The 17,458-nt window shown below is 45.1% G+C and overlaps 1 protein-coding gene across 2 annotated transcripts in view; it reads right to left on the reverse strand.

Moving 5' to 3' along the window:
• NIM1K (NIM1 serine/threonine protein kinase) overlaps nt 1–17,458 on the reverse strand; it is an 82,093-nt gene that overhangs the window by 8,321 nt on the left and 56,314 nt on the right. The gene's annotated exons all lie outside the window — the stretch shown is intronic.

The raw sequence follows: 17,458 nt of genomic DNA on the forward strand, positions 1-17,458 counted from the left end.
CCTCCCCATGTACCCTTCAGTTCATTACAGGATGCTTTGCAGTTCACTGAAAAGGTCTTTTACATTCACACCTGAGATCTCTTCTCTACCTGCGTCTACCAGGACTATTTCTCTATCTGGCTCATCACTCCTTCCCTATCTTTACTTGGTTAATGACAGATGATTCTTCACGGCCAGCCTCAGAAACAACCTCTTCCAGGAAGCCTTCTATGACACCTGTCCCCGGAAGATGACATCCAATTTCTGTGTATTCTCTATACAATAATCTCAGCACCCTGCCCTGAAAATGATGACTCCTTACTCGTTTCTTCCTCCTACCCTCTTCCTGCCTGGGCTGCATTCTGATTTGACGTTGTCAGTGCCTGGCACACCATGTACCAGCATGGAAAGCATCAGTGCTCAGTGTGGGTGAAGTGTTAGAGAGCCATGAGGAGATGGGCACTGCAAGGTACCACTGGTGGGAGGACTAGTTGGTAAGATGGTTCTGGATTGTAGTTTGGTTTTACATCTTGAGAGCCTTAAAAATGGTCGAATACTTTACCCAGACTTTTTCCATTTTGGCAGTTAATCTTAAATAATCTGATGCATATACAAGATTGCTTGTGTAAGAAGACTTCGGTGATACAGAGAACAGCTTAGGAGTCTAGCAAGAGATATAGTTAAAATAAAATGTGGTTCACCTATCTCCACAATGGTACAGAGCTATCAAAATGGTATGTGCAGTGATTAAAATAATGATCTTGATCTTTATTGATAGACATGGAAAGATATTCAATATAGAACATGTGAGGGAACTTCCCTGGTGGTTCAGTGGTTAAAAATTCACCTGCCAATGCAGGGTACATGGGTAGGATCCCTGGTCCTGGAAGATCCCACATGCTGCAGGACAACTAGACCCATGAGCCAAACTACTGAACCCCACACTCTAGAGCCTGTGCTCTGCAACAAGAGAAGCCACTGCAATGAGACACCTATGCAGTGCAGCTACAGAAAGCCTGCATGAAGCAACAAAGACTCCACGCAACCAATAAATAAATAAACATTAAAAACAAAGAACATGAGGAAAAACACAAATATGCATTTGCATAGGAAAAAAATCTGGCAAGATAATACACCAAATGCTTAGAATAGTTATATTATTAATAGGGGGATCACGGATGGTTTTCCTTTTTTAATTTTCCTACAATTAATTATACAATTAACATCAATGAATTACGTATTAAAAATGGTTAATGTTTGAAAATGAATGAATCTCTACTAAAAACTGACACTTCATGTTTTTGCTCAAACTGGACCAGACTTTGATAATTTTCCAGGCAAGAAAACTTCTGAGAACACAGGATGGCAAGGCTCCTATTTGACCTACTTGAAAAACAACTGCTTTGAAGAACTTTGGCACAGTGTGTGTCCTCAATCCCTTAGTCGTGTCCCGCTCTTTGTGACCCCCATGGACTGTAGCCCGCCAGGCTCCTCTGTCCATGGAATTCTCCAGGCAAGAATACTGGAGTGGGTTGCTATTTCCTTCTCCAGAGGATCTTCCCAACCCAGAGATCGAACCCAGGTCTCCTGCATTGCAGGTGGACTCTGAGCCACTAGGGAAGCCCAAGAATACTGGCGTGGGTAACTTATCCCTTCTCCGTGGCATCTTCCCAACCCAGGAATCAAATCGGGGTCTCCTGCTTTACAGGAGGATTCTTTACCAGCTGAGCTTCTATCTTACAGTCGTGAAAATAGAAGCAGCTAGTTTAAAGTAAGAGTGTCAGTGGTTTTGTTAAAGTAGGTCATAGGTCTCCCAGAAGACAGCGGCAGGATTTCCCGGTGCCTGATGTGACCACGCTGGCTCAGGGTGTCCGCAATATCGCAACATCGTGGGGGAGGCTCTACCGAGCGGAACCCTGGGGGCTTCCGCGCCCTCCCTCCGCAGGCCATGCTCCAGGCAGAGGGACGGACAGCCCCGGCTATCCCCCCGGGGTACGGGGGGTGGGATAAGGTGGGGTAGGGGTCCCCTCTCTCGTCGTGGCTTTCCTACTCTTCAGTCTTTGGGATTAAGAATCCGGGCAGCTGTTCACCTGAAACAGAAACTTTGGTTTTGCGTAGCCCGTTAGGCGAGCTGTTATTTTATTTATTTATTTATTTTTTATAATTCTCACAGCACACAATCCACCCATAGTGTGCAGTTCCATGGTTTTTTAGTACACTTGGAATTGTAAAGCCATCCCCACAATGCAGGAGACCTGGTTTGATCCCTGGGTCGGGCAGATCACCTGGAGGTAGGGCGCGAGCTGTTGTTTTTAAGAGCGAGAATAGTGAATTCCGTCCTTCAGTCTGGCAGCTTGCCGGTAGGAGAGGCCGCCTCTCCGCCCGGTCCTCCCAGCGCCCGCCCGGCTTCAGTTCAGGTGCGGGTCCTCCTCTGTCTCCCCCTCCCGCCCGGGAGCGGCACGCTCGCTCCTCGCACTGCGTGCAGGTCAGGCGCTGTCTCAAACCGCCCTTTAAACACCATCCTAGTTTTGGTTTTTCAGTTGTATACCTGAGTGGTTGTGAGCAGAGGCTGCCCTCCCAGGGCCGGGGTCAGAGTTAGGCAAGAGAGGAGCTGTGAGGGGAAGCCCTTCCTGAAATTCTACACCCTATGAAATGGCAACCCACTCCAGTGTTCTTGCCTGGAGAATCCCAGGGATGGCGGAGCCTGGTGGGCTGCCGTCTATGGGGTCGCACAGAGTCGGACACGACTGAAGCGACTTAGCAGCAGCAGCAGCAGTATGCCTGCTCACTCTAGTCCCAACCTGCTTCCTCCACCATGCCTCCTCTAACACTAATGAATAATCATAGAAAACATTTAAAAATCCCTGGTGTTCTGGATTGCCACTAAGTGGTAGAAATCGCAGTTCCATGGAGAACTAGGTCTCTAAGTCCACTCCTTCAACAAACGTTCAGGCAGTACCTACTGTGTTCCAGATGGTGAAGAAGACAGACATATGAGACAGAGGGTTTGAGAAAAACCTTATTACACTGTGGCATGTGTTAGGAAGGGGTGCAGATGGGAGAACAGACAGCTCCCCATTAAGAAGTGACACACCCTGTGACCAGGAAGTGAGGAAGGAGGCCCAATACCTGGCCATGGGAAGGGGACAGCGTGCCAGGTCTGGGCAAGATGTCGTGTTTGTGTTTGAAGATCCCACTATGTTGGACACTGGGAATTGAAGGGGCGGCGGGGTGGGCGGTGGAGGGGAAGGAGTCACTAACCAGCCCGGAACAGTAGGCAGGTGTCACATGACCCAGAGCCTTCGAAGTTATTTCAAGAAATGTAGCCTTGGGTCTTCCCTGGTGGTCCCGTGGTTAAGAATCTGCCTTCCAAGGCAGGGGAAATTCGAGTCCTGGTTGGGGAACTAAGACCCCCACGTGCCTCAGGGCAACTAAGCCAGCCCGCCCTGCCACGACTACTAGAGAGACGCCTGTGCACTTCAACAAAAGATCCCACATGCTGCAATTAAAACCTGATGCAGACAAATAAAGAAATATTTTTTAAAAAGAAAGAAATATAGCTTTGGAGGAAGGAAATGAAGAAATAGGTTATATGTGAAAAAAAATGTTGCCTGACCTATCAGTAAACAAAGAATGTTGCAGCCATCAAGCCTTCACGTTACAGCCGCTGAAGGTGAGCCCTGAGGGAACTGGGGACGGAAATGGGATGCCAGCCATCAAGCAGTCACCCCGAAGTCACCCCCATCCGCAACCCCAGCCCCCTGCACCCGAGGAGACTCAGGAGGAGAAAGCACAGGATAATGGCTCCATTAGCTGAGGTGGAGCATATCCGAGGAATGGTTTCAATGAGTCCAGACTCTTGCATCTTCCCAGACATAGAAAAACGCTGAATTCCTTAACTTGGGATATCTGGTTTTCTTTAACAGTAATCTTTTGGACTTCTGACTACCTGGTCTTTGTTGCAAGAACTCCTATCTATTCTGGCTCCTCCTCTACCTCTTCAGAGCAATCTCTCAGAGATATCTGAGAGACTGTGTCCCCCACTTAAGTCCTCAGTTTTGTCTGCTGAATAAAAGATTATTCTCAACTTTTAGTCTGTGCTTTTCATTTTCAATTGACAAAGATAGATTACGAGGTACAAACTTCCAGTTATAAAATAAAAGTCACAGGGATGTAACATATAGGTTAGGGAATATAGTCAATAATATTATAATAACTCTATATGGTGACAGATGACTTATGGTGATCATTTTGTATTGTATAAAAATATTGGATCACTATGTTGTATACCTGAAAGTAATATAATTTCTTTTTATCAGGGAAGCCCATTATAATATTGTAAGGCCATTATAATATTGTACTTCAAATTTTTTTTAATTGCCTTTATTTTTAGAGAAGAATAAAACATAAATTAACATTTATTCTTAAAATGTGGGAAGACATTTTAAGATTTTAAGGGATTGTTATAATCTGATTTCCATTTTATTCTTTTAAAAAAAATTTTTTTTGGCTCCACTGGGTCTTCCTTACAGTGAATGGGATTTCTCTAGTTGCAGCTTGAAGGCTTCTCCTGTTGTGGAGCACAAGCTCTAGAATGTGCAGGCTCTCTAGTTGTGGTGTGAGGGCTTAGCTGCTCCGAGGCATGTGGGATCTTAGCTCCCTGACCAGAAATCGAACCCATGTCCCCTGAATTGCAAAGTGGATTCTTAATCATTAGACCATCAGGGAAGTCCCTGATTCCCATTTTAGAATGGGTACTCAGGCTGCAGTATGGGGAATGGATAGGAGCAGAGGATGCCTAAGGGCAGTGTTTTCGGAGGTGATGATAGCAATGGCAGAGAGAGGACTCCCTGGGTAGTGGCAGAGAGGAGAAAGAAAGAAGCAGAGAAATTTGAAAGGTAAACCTCCCCTTTCTCCAAATTTAGTGAAAAGACTGACACATTCTTTAAACCAGGGCTTGCAAACTTAAGTGTCTCTAGAGGCTAGGGTGGAAATAAGGTGGCAGGCTTACTGTAAGACAACAGGGAGTAGTGGGGACTGTGGCGTCCTGAAGAATACATGCCTCAAAGCAAAGAGGCAGATGCTACTCAACTTCAGACAATTGTTACTACTGGGAATGTAGACTCAGTGTTGTCAAATCTAATGTTTTTCAAGAGACATCGGAATTGTAATGCAATCATTCTAATCATTAAGTGTCAACAACTAATTCAAATTTTTCAAACCTAGAGTGGATCAACCAAAAATCTGTCTTTAGGACCAAGGAGATAAGGGGAAGGAAAAGATATTAGAACCTAGAGAGTGCTGTGTAGAGGCAGCTGCCTTGAGAGGAGCCACGACCATTCTTCCAGAGTATAGCTGGCCCGAATCAACCTCACAGTCAGGCTGGGGGGACACAGCTCAGATTCTTGCTCTCCTTCCTTTGATCCCCTGCAAGATCTCCCTACAAACCAAACTTAGCTGGAACTTAGAGGACTATAGTCTGGGACAGAGTGGAAAATGAAGGGTGGAAAATGGACCTGGGGGAGCAGATGGGAGATGTCCAGCACAGCAGGTTTGCGGGGTAAGAGAGCAGGATGCAGTAGAGTGAAAAACAAGGGGATATACCCCGAGTCATGGAGTCAGGGAAGATTTTTTAACACCTTCCCTGGAGTCTAAGTGTTAATTAGAGGAAAGTAGGGGAGAAGCAATAAGGAGATATATATATATATATATATATGGAGGTGGATATATACTTAGGGGTGTATAGGGATGTATAGGAGAAAAGACCTTGAGACAGGAAAGCCCCTGACACCTTAGGGGACTAGTCTATTCACTTTTTTGATTAGCTTCCCTTACTAATAAAACATTTTTAAGCACTGCTCTAATATATGTATATTTACAAATTAGATGCATGCACTATTAATATCTTTTTGCCTTTTCATACTGTTCATGGGGTTCTCAAGGCAAGAATACTGAAGTGGTTTCCCATTCCCTTCTCCAGCGGACCACGTGTTGTCAGAGGAGAAGGGGATGACAGAGCATGAGATGGTTGGATGGCATCACTGACTCAATGGACATGAGTTTGAGTAAACTCCGGGAGTTGGTGATGGACAGGCAGGCCTGGCGTGCTGCAGTCCATGGGGTTGCAAAGAACTGGACATGACTGTGACTAAACTGTAACTGAACTGTAACTATAAATATACACACTGTTAGTATATGTAATCGTTGATATTAAAAACCATGCAATTACAAATATAAAAAAAGGCTTTAATATTTTCCTCCCTCATCCCAGTTGGCACCCCCACTTAGGCACCTCCAGGGGTACATGAACCCTACTTTGGAGACCACTGCCTTTGAGGAACTGAAAGAAGATCGTGGAGCTGGCACATGGGGAATGAAGGAAAAGATAAACCAAGATGAAGCCAGAGAGTCAGTCAGGACCAAAGTCCCTGAGTCATATTCTGGACCTCAGATTAAGGACACAGAGAAACAAGCCAGAGAGTCAGTCAGGGCCAAAGTCCCTGAGTCATATTCTGGACCTCAGATTAAGGACACAGAGAAACCATGGGAAAGTTCCTTTTCTTTTTTTTTTCTTTATTTTATTTTATATTGGAGTATAGTTGATCAGACAATAAAGAATCTGGGGAGACCTGGGTTCGATCCCTGGGTTGGGAAGATCCCCTGGGGAAGGGCATGGGAACCCACTCCAGTATTCTTGCCTGGAGAATCCCCATGGACAGAGGAGCCTGGTGGGCTACAGTCCATGGGGTTGCAAAGATTCAGACACAACTGAGAGACTAAGCACAGCACAGCACATAGTTGATAAACAACAACAATGTTGTGTTAGTTTCAGCTGAACAGCAAAGTGATTTCAGTTATACACATATCCATTCTTTTTCAAATTATTTTCCCATTTAGGTTGTTACATAATATTGAGCAGAGTTCCCTGTGCTACACAGTAAGGCCTTGTTACTTACCCACTTTAAATATAGCAGTGTCAATCCCAGACTCCCTAACTATCCCCTCCACCCCCTACCCTTCCCCTCTGGTAACCAAAAGAAACCACTAGAAAGTTTCAAGCAGAGAGCTAGCTTACATGACCAGGCTTGCATTTTCTAAAAGATCACTTCTGGCTGCCGTGTGGATAAACATGGATGAGGGAGACAGATTACAACAGCTTAATCAACTAGGAAAGGGTGAGATATTTAGAAGGCGGAGTCAGTAGGACTCGGGGTTCAGCTAAGGTTTAGAGTTGAAGAAGAGGTCAAGGTTTCTGGGTTGAGGAACTGGGAGGATGATGGCATATGTTGGAGAAGCATCTTTATTGTTGTTGGCATGGGTTTGTGTGCTCCCTCAGCATCTCTGCTCTCTCTCTCATCCTGTTCACTCAGCTAAAACATACCTGGTCACACCCACCCTCTCACCTACTCTCTGCCTGTACCCAGGCAGTGACATGATGGCTTGTCTCACTTTGAATTCATGATTTATAACCTCGGGTGCGTCTTTAATGCTCCTGGCAAACACTTTATTTGTCTGGTCCAATAACACTCCTACACTTTTAGATGGTACTTTCATGGCTTCTTTTCTCCCATCAGTTCTTTAATGCTTTCTCTCCTTGCTCATAGCTGAATGACCTTGCTTTCTATTGTATTGAGTAAAGAAAGCAATAGAAGAGAATTTCCTCAAGTCTTCCAACCTACCTGAATCTGTGCTCATAAACTCTGTCTTCCTGTTTGTTCTTCTGGATAAATGGTCCCTGCTCCTAAGGCCTGGCTAAGACGCCTCTACCTGTTGAATAGATTCCATCTACTCTCATCTACTCAAGAATGGGCAGCCAAAATTTCTTTCTTCTCTCCTGCATCATCAATTTTAACCTTTCTACTTACTCTTTTCCATCTGCATACATTCATGCTATTTACCCATCTAAGAAAAATGAAAAATCTTCCCAACAAAAATACATACCTGCTAGCAAAAGACTGTACTAAAATATTCATAGTAACATTATTCATAGTAGCCCCAAATTGGAAACTATCCTCATGTTCATCAACAATAGATGGCATAAATTATAATATATTCATACAATGAGCTGCTGTATAGCATAAGAATGAAGCACCTAAACTACACAAAATAATATGAATGGTTTCCCCCCGCCAGAAAATTTTTTTTTTGGCTCTGCTGTGTGATTTGCACCATGGATTGAACTAGGGGCCCTGGCAGTGAGGGTGCTGGGTCCTAACCACTGGACCAGCAGGGAAGTCCCTGGTTTTCACAAATTTAATATTGAGCACATGAAACAAGACAAAAAAGAAGACACGCTGTATGAGGTCATTTACATAAAGTTTTACAGGTAATCTGTGATGTTAAAAGTCAGGATAGTGGTTACACTTGTTTAGTCGCTATGTTGTGTCCTACTCTTTTGAGACTCCATGGACTATAGCCCACCAGGTTCTTCTGTCCATAGGATTTCCCAGGCAAGCATACTGGAGTGGGTTGCCATTTCCTTCCCCAGGGGATCTTCCCAACCCAGGGATCGAACCCACGTCTCCTGCATTGGCAGGTGGATTCTTTACCCCTGAGCCACCAGGAAAGCCCAGTTATATGTGGGGATGTAGTAAATAGAAGCGGGGATGGGGAGCCTCTGAAGTACTGGGGATGTTTTCTCTTGAACTTGGTGGTGGTTATATAGGTCTTTTTTAGTTTGGAAAATTCATTTAACTGAATATTTCAGATTTAAAAACTTCATTTGTGTATTTATGTACACTGAACACGTTTTAAAAGTTTTTGAGAAGTCACAGAAAAACCTCACTTCCCCCTTCAACATCAGGCCTCTTTTTCTCATTCTCTGTATAGAAAAGCTCCCTTAAAGAGTTGGTCCTATGTCACTGTCCCAGTTCTCCCACTATATGTATTTTTTAATTTATCTATTTAGCTAAGTTGCCAAATAAATCTTAGTTGCGGCACTCGGGCTCTTCTTTGCAGTGCACGTGCTCCTGTAGTTGCGGCTGCCGCCTTAGGTGCCCCTCAGCACGTGGGGTCGTAGTTCCCCAACCAGGGATCAAACTCATGTCACTGTATTACAAGGCAGATTCTTAACCCTTGGACCACCAGGGAAGTCCCACCCTCATTATACCTTAAGCCTAAGAGATAATGCTACTAAAAATGCTCTTCTCAGGGTCACCGATGATCTCCAAGTTGCTAAAAACAATGGCCAGTTCTCAGGCTTCATCCCTCCTCCTAGAAACATCTTTGCACTGAGTTTCTGACGAAACACACTCTTGGTTTTCCTCCTACCTCTTGCCACTTCTTCTAAGGTTCCTTTGCTGTGTTCTTTTCATCTGCCCAGCCTCTAAATGTTGGACACCTGAAGGCTCAGTCCTTGGCCATCTCTACAATCATTTCCTTGGTGATCCCAGGTTCATATATACACCTGCCTACAAGACCTCTCCATGTGGCTGTCTCAGTTTGGGTTCCAAAGAAGATCATGAGGTAATGATTCAACTGCAAACAGTTGATGAGGAATGGTACAGCTGTACCCAGCAAACAGTGGTAGAAGAATGAGGAAGTGAGAGAGGAAAGGAAAGGCAGCCAATTAAGGATGTGTTACTAAGCAAGTTACCAGTTACTTCTGTATGACTCTTAGCATAACTGACACCATCCTGGGCCCATACAATTCCTCATGTCCTTCCACCGACCCTATCCAGGACTGCACCATGCAGTAAATCACTTTTCTGTTGTCAAGAGCTTTGTAGTTAATATTGTTGTTTAGTCGCTAAGTTGTGTCTCTTTCAGACTGTAGCCTACCAGGACTGTAGCCTACCAGGCTACTCTGTCTATGGGATTTTCCAGGCAAGAATACTAGAGTGGGTTGCCATTTCCTTCTCTAGGGGATATTCCCAACCCAGGGATCAAACCTGGGTATGCTGCATTGGCAGGCGGATTTTCTACCGCATAGATATTGTTCAAGGATTGTTAAGTCCAGGTGGCCTCTATGCTCTGTTAGTTCCCAAATAATGATGAAGACTTCTGCTGGCATATTCCTGGTACCCACAAGACTCGTTACCCTTTCAATCATCTTGATTCAGAAATACACTTGCTGTTTTAAGCACATACATACCCCCATATCCTAGATTAGCTCTAGAATTGTCCCAGTGGCCGGTTGGCAGTGCAGAGTACACCCTACAAATGCTTCCAGATCATTGTCTGTCCAATCCTGATCCCACCTTATGAGTAAGTTACCCTTTAATAAACTGATCCATGAGGCTTATGGCACTGACTGCTTCATTTTTTACTGGGGATTTTTTTTTTTTTTTTGTTCCTTGCATCCACCAAAAATCCTGCTGCGAGTTATCATTTGAGTTTTACTAGCCAAAGAATTGATGCTTTTGAACTGTGGTGTTGGAGAAGACTCTTGAGAGTCCCTTGGACTGCAAGGAGATCCAACCAGTCCATTCTTAAGGAGATCAGCCCTGGGATTTCTTTGGAAGGAATGATGCTAAAGCTGAAACTCCAGTACTTTGGCCACCTCATGCGAAGAGTTGACTCATTGGAAAAGACTCTGATGCTGGGAGGGATTGGGGGCAGGAGGAGAAGGGGATGACAGAGGATGAGATGGCTGGATGGCATCACTGACTCGATGGACGTGAGTCTGAGTGAACTCTGGGAGTTGGTGATGGACAGGGAGGCCTGGTGTGCTGCGATTCATGGGGTCGCAGAGTCAGACACGACTGAGCGACTGAACTGAACTGACTGACTGATGAGAAGTGTGAGAGAGCAGGGGTACATCAGTTACTTCCAGTAACTGGTTGTTGGATGCTCTTGACAGATGTTAATTCCCCTGTATTTTTGGCCTCCCATGCATGCAGGAAAAGCAGCTCCAGCAGCTAGAGAAAGCCCAGAGGCAAAGAGATGAGAGATGAAGGCCCGGCTTGCATGCCCTGAGATGGTAAGACCCAAAGAGGCACAAGTGAGGCACCAACAGCCTCTGCTGTGCTTGTGTAACAGGCATGTCCAACGTGTACATTCAATACTGATGTCTTCCATCCCAAACCCGTTCCTCCTACAGTCTTCCCAGTTTTGGTAAATGGAAACTATTCTTGCAGTCAAAAACCTTGAGTACTTGACTCTTCTCTTTTACACTCCACTTTCAATCTGTCAGCAAATCCTATTATCCCTACTTCTAAATATAGCCAAAAGCCAGCCCCTTCTCAGCCTCTCACTGCCCCCTTCCTGGCCCAAGCCACCATTCTCTCTTGCCTGGATTATAATAGGCTCCCAGCTGATCTCTGCTTCTGACCCCTTGTAGCCTGTTTTCAACAGAGCAGCCAGGGTGATCCTATTAAGCATAAGCCGGGTCGCATCATTTCTCTGCTCCCTTCAAGGGCTCTGGTTTCCCTTGTAGGAAAAAGCCAAAATCCTGACAATGCGGTATTGCACATTAGCCCTCCATAATCTGGTCCCTGCTGCTCTCCGCCGTGACCTGCCTTGGCCATTTCTAGAGTATTACAGGCACTCTCCCACCTTGATGCTCTTCTGAGGACTGTCCCCTCTGCCTGACCATGTTCCCCCATGGACCCCATGGCCAGTTTCCTCATTCTCTTCAGTTCAGTGATCACCTCCTCAGGAAGGCTGTCCCTGGGCATCTTGTCTAAAACTGCAGTCCCCAAGGCTCCACCTCCTTCCCTCTGCTCTATCTTCCTTCTTGTCTCTTATCACTACATAACATAATGAATATTTTCCTGGCTTATGTTTGTCTGTCTCTCTCCACTGGAGCATAAGCTCCACAGGACAGACTGTTGTCTATTTTGTTCACTGCTATATTTCCAGTCCCTAGAAAAGTGCCTGTTACATGGGAGGTGATCAACAAATATTTGTTGAATAAGTGACCTCATTTAATGCTCACAAGAGTCCAAGATAAGTATCCCCATTGAAGTATAAACTCAATTTTGCTTTTTTATTTACTATCGTGTCCCAAGCATCTTCCATGTTACTACAGACTCCCCATAATCGTGATTTTTTAATAGTTGTGTGACTTCCACCCAGTATATTTGCTTTAATGTCCTTGAGCATGCCTGTATCATTGGATCATATAAATTATTTTTAGTCTTTTGCATTATAAATATAGAACATTCTTTTATTATAGTAATTCTGGACTTTTTTTAGGATGGATTCACCAAAGCCACTAACTATTCTTAAAGCAAGAAAACATAATTTAATCTATTTTTACTTTATTTTTTTGGCTGCACTGGATCTTCGTTGCTGTGCTCCGGCTTTCTCTAGTTGAGGGGAGTGGGGACTGGTCTTCGATTTGGTGTGTGAGCTTCTCATGGCAGTGGTTTCTCGTGTTGCAGCTCGAGAGTTCTAGAGTGCACGGGCTCAGTAGCTGTGGCGCTGGGGTTTAGTTGCTGCAAGGCATATCGCCTGCATTGGCAGGCAGAGTCTTAACCACTGGACCACCAGAGAAGTCCCTTTAATTTATTTTTTAATTGAAGCACAGTTGATTTACAATATCGTGTTAATTTCTGTTGTACAGCAGAATGACTTATACACATATTTTCATTATTTTTAACATTCTTTTGCATTATGGTTTATCCTAGGATACTGAATGTAGTCCCCTGTGCTCTACAGTAGGGCCCTGTTTATCCACTCTATGTGTAATCCCAAACTCCCAGTCCATCCCTCCCCTCCCCCACCCCTTTGGTAACCACAAGTAGATTCTCTACGTCTATGAGTCTGTTTCTGCTTCGTAGATAGGTTGATTTGCACCATATTTTAGATTCCACATAAAAGTGATATCATACATTATTTGTCTTTCTTTTTTCTGACTTACTTCAGTTAGTACAATAATCTCTAGTTGCATCCAGCAAACATCATTTTAAATTGCTATTTTAATGAATGTACCCAATAGGAGAGATTGTCTTTAAAAACAAGTTGGGGGACTTCCTTGATGGTCCAGTGGCTAAGATTCTGTGCCACCACTGCAGGGGGCCCGGGTTCAAGCCCTGGTTGGGGAACTAGATCCCACGTGCTGCAACGAAAGATTCCGAGTGCAGCAACTAAGACTCAATGCAGCCGAATAAATAAAAATAAATATTTTAAAATACAATAAAAAAATAAACACCAGTAGGCCTTATTGATTAAGCTTTACTAGAGCCTGTGTGAGTCTTCCAGCTCTGTTCTCCTGGGAGATCACAGCATGAGGAACCCACCAGAGAGTACTGCCCTGCATGGCTCCCTCCCACATCTCTTCTCACTACCACTGGATTTTCAGAGGACGTTATTATACTGACTTAATTCACCAAGTATTGTTTGAATGCTTATTACTTATACTGAATGTGGGGGAAGTCTGAGGATCTATAAGACACAGTGTCTGACACCAAGGAGCCTGTGACCAGGACACACAAGACTTTCACTCTATCTGGATTTGTTAGGCTCCAAACTTTTATTATTCATTCATACTTTCTCTTGGGCTCCAAGATGGTCATTTAGCTCCTCTACTTCATGACCTCTGTGTATCTCCAAGTCAGGGCTTCAAAATCTGCAGTCTCAAATCCATTTCTTCTCCAGTAGTCACTATTCAGTATAAATCATTGAGGCCAGAAACGTGGGAGACATTTTAAATTCTTCCCCTCCCTGTCCCTTCCTGCTCTTCCCCATGCAGTCGACCACAGGTTTTCCAATATTCTGAAATAGTCTTCAAATGCATCCTCTTCTCCCCATCCTCACTGTCACTTCCTTAGTTGAGATGGACATCGTCATTTGTCTGGACCATTAGACTATTTGATTCTGACATCCCTGACTCTTGGCAGTCCTCAACTTCAGTTCATTTTCCTCACTAAAATAATAATTAATCACTTTTGAGGCTTCCCAGGGGGCACAGTGGTAAGAGAATCCACCTGCCAATGCAGAAGATACAAGAGATGCGGGTTCGATCCCTAGGTCAGGAAGAGCCCCTGGAGAAGGCAATGGCAACCCATTCCAGTATTCTTGCCTGGGGAATTCCATGGACAGAGCAGCCTGGTGGGCTACAGTCCATGAGGTCGCAAACAGTCAGACATGACTGAGCAACTAACACTTTCACTTTCCATTCCTTTATTTGGCTGTGTTGGGTCTCAGTTGCGGCACCCTCAATCTTTGATTTTTGTCAGTAAGCAGGATCTTTAGTTTCAGGGGGTGGGATCTAGTTCCCTGACCAAGGATTGAACCTGGGCCCCTGCACTGAGAGTGCAGAATCTTAGCCATGGGACCCCCAAGGAAGTCCCCCTCACTGAATTACTTTTAAATCTCCAAACACTCCTCACCCTGGCTCATGCCTCCATTCACTTAACATCTCTCTCTGCCTGCCATCCCCCTTCCCCTTGTAGCATTTCTCCGCAAACCTCAAGACATAACACAAGCCTTTCCTGATCAACTGACCCTTTCCTGATCTCAGGTTCAGTCGAGCACACCCTTTGTCCCTTACCCTGTGACAGCACTTATCAAATGCTTCCTGTCTGTCTCCATTACTTACTGAGAGTTCCTGTCAAGCAAGAACCCTATCTTATTCACCTCTGCAAGGCACAGGAGAGTTAATTATACTTTTAAAAAAAAAGAATGAATGAACCGATGAATAAATAAATCAAGAGAGAAGGAGAAAGGGTTCTAGAAACACGAGACTCGAGTGAAAGAGAAGAAGACAGGGAAGAAGGGGTCAGGAAGGGCAGCATCAGAGAAAGGGCCAGGCGCTGTGGCCGCTTTTGCTTTTGATTGAGGCAACAGATGGGACATAAAATATTCAGAAGCTGAGTGTGTCATCTCTTTTGAGAAATTTCTCATCAGCTAAAATGGGACTCATGGTGGTTTCAGCCTGCTCTATTTGCTTGCAAGGCCCAAGGGAGTCTGAGCCATTAGCTATAAAAATAAACTCCAGCCAGCGGGGGGCCTGTATGGAGCCTTCTCCCAAGGGATCATGAGCAGCGGGCACCTTTTTATAAACTACTGTCTTAGAAGCTACCCCTGGCACTGAAACCTTCCATTTCCCTGGGAATCTCCTCCGTGATCTTATCCAGATTGTCCATGTTTCCTAGAAAACCTGATGACAATTCTGGGCCAGCTGGCTTTGTATGGGAACCATATTTAAACAAGTCGCTCTTCAGACGATGTCATCTGACACGGCTTGGTAACAGGATAGGGTATTTGGAATTCTCAGCAAGGTTAAACCACTCCCTGATAAATCTTCCCCCATTGTAGAGGTGAAGATTTCAGAGGTAGTCCCTCTGTCTTTCTATCCCAGTCCCCTCCAGGTAGGCTAATGTCCTCCTTCTTGTCACAAGTCACAGTCCTTTAAAAAAAAAAATATATAAATATATATATATATATACATTTGTCTCTGCACCAGGTCTTAACTGCAGCATTGTTGTTCAGTCACTCAGTCATGTCCTGCTTGTTGCCACCTTATGGACTGCAGAAATCCAGGCTTCCCTGTCCTTCATTATTTCCTGGAGTTTGCTCAAACTCATGTCCATTGAGTTGATGATGCCATTCAACCATCTCATCCTCTGTCACCCCCTTCTCCTCCTGCCCTCAATCTTGCAGAATCTTTAGCTGCGCCACGTGAACTCTTAGTTTCAGCACTTAGAACTTAAGTTTCCTGACCAGGAGAGTTTTAGCCACTGGACCACCAGGAAGTCCCACAGTATTCTGGTCTTCACTCTGCATCTTCCCTGAGTTCTTGCTTCCTAATACATGAACTCCGAGAAAGCAATGGCACCCCACTCCAGTACTCTTGCCTCGAGAATCCCATGGATGGAAGGGCCTGATGGGCTGTAGTCCATGTGGTCGCTACAAGTCGGACATGACTGAGTGACTTCACTTTCACTTTTCACTTTCATGCATTGGAGAAGGAAATGGCAACCCACTCCAGTGTTCTTGCCTGGAGAATCCCAGGGACGGGGGAGCCTGGTGGGCTTCCGTCTATGGGGTCGCACAGAGTCAGACACGACTGAAGCGACTTAGCAGCAGTAGCGGCAGCAATACATGAACTGCCTGGCTCTTTCTTCATCCTCACATCAATTTGCATCTGGGTCCCCTTCTTCACGCTCTCAGTCCCTTTTGTTCTCACCTTCCTATTCTTTCCTGGGCTCACTTCCAGGAGAACCAGAGGAGAGATGAGCATGGGACCAGGATGAGGCCATCAGGGGACAAGTCCATAATTAGGAGGTGAAGTCCAGGATTCATTTTCCTGTTGCATCAGTACAGCATGTGCAGGGACCTGCCATTACAATTTCTGGCTTTTGTTTATATGTATAATTGTTGAACTGATTTTTCCTCTTCCTGTGCTTTTAGCCGTCTTTCCCTCCTTTGCTCCCATACCATTCCATAAGCAGAGGGTGACACTGGACCTCTGAAAACAAGGCTCCTCTGTAGAGGGTTATGAGTGAGGAGAGCATGACAGTGAGGCCACGGAGGCATCATCTGCACAAGCAGGAAAAGCCACGCTCTCTGAAACCCAAGGGGCTAGAGTTAAGTTAATTCTGTAACACAACAGGCAAGTAGCCTTTGGCATTTGAGATGACAGTCACTATGTAAATGCCAATTGTTGATCCTCTTTCTTCTGTCCTCCTCACATAACAGTGTCTACAGAACCAGATGCTCTGCTGCCGTTGGCTAGTGGCAGTTCCCTGCTCAGCTGGTTACAATCTCTGTGATGATACGTTATCATTTCGCAGTGCTCTCCACTCTCCCTTCTCAGAGATGCTTCTTTGGACCTTGGGCTTTTCTGACAGTGAGGTGGGCCTTGTGACCCAAGGGGCTGCCACTGACTTGACCCAGGCAGGCTCTTGACTCAGGGCGGCCCATCACCGGCTGGCCAGTGAGCACTTATATTCTCTCCCTTTAAAATCTGAGCTGCAATAGGATGAGACTGGTCAGATGGAGATGGGCAATAAAGCTGAGAGATTACATAGATACGGGCAACAGTCATTGTTGGTGATGTGCTTTTGGATAATTAAGCACAGAAGACCACTCTGCAGAAAGAAGTATGAAGTAACAAGAAAACATGTGGTCCCAGAGAAAGGGGAGGTGGAGAGGGTAACCTCCATCCCTGAAACCTGGCTCCACCACCCCGATGTGGGGCCACAAAGTTCCCCTGCACACGAGTCACCCCATCACTGCACCAAAATCCTGAGGCAGCTTGGGTGCAGCAAAAAGGAAGCTGAGTTCTAACCCCGCCTCTGCCCGTGACCTCAGGACAGGCACTCCGGAACCTCTGTAACTCCCACTTGTAAAACACAGGAGGATGAGATGAGGTCAGTGTTTCCCAAAGCGGAACCTGGAACACTCGTGGGGCATGCAGTGATTTTAGTGCAAGGAAACAGCCTTAAATAGCACCGAACCACAGCATAAAAATGTTATTTTCGTATCATTTAGGAGTTAAGAGTATCAGTTAAGAGTTCTTCCTTAACTCTCCTAGGTAAGGTAAAGAGAAACTCAGATGGGTTTTTGGCATGTTTTAAATTACTTTCAG

This window comes from Bos taurus, chromosome 20, assembly GCF_002263795.3.
Source record: "Bos taurus isolate L1 Dominette 01449 registration number 42190680 breed Hereford chromosome 20, ARS-UCD2.0, whole genome shotgun sequence".
In the NCBI taxonomy this organism is placed as follows: domain Eukaryota; kingdom Metazoa; phylum Chordata; class Mammalia; order Artiodactyla; family Bovidae; genus Bos; species Bos taurus.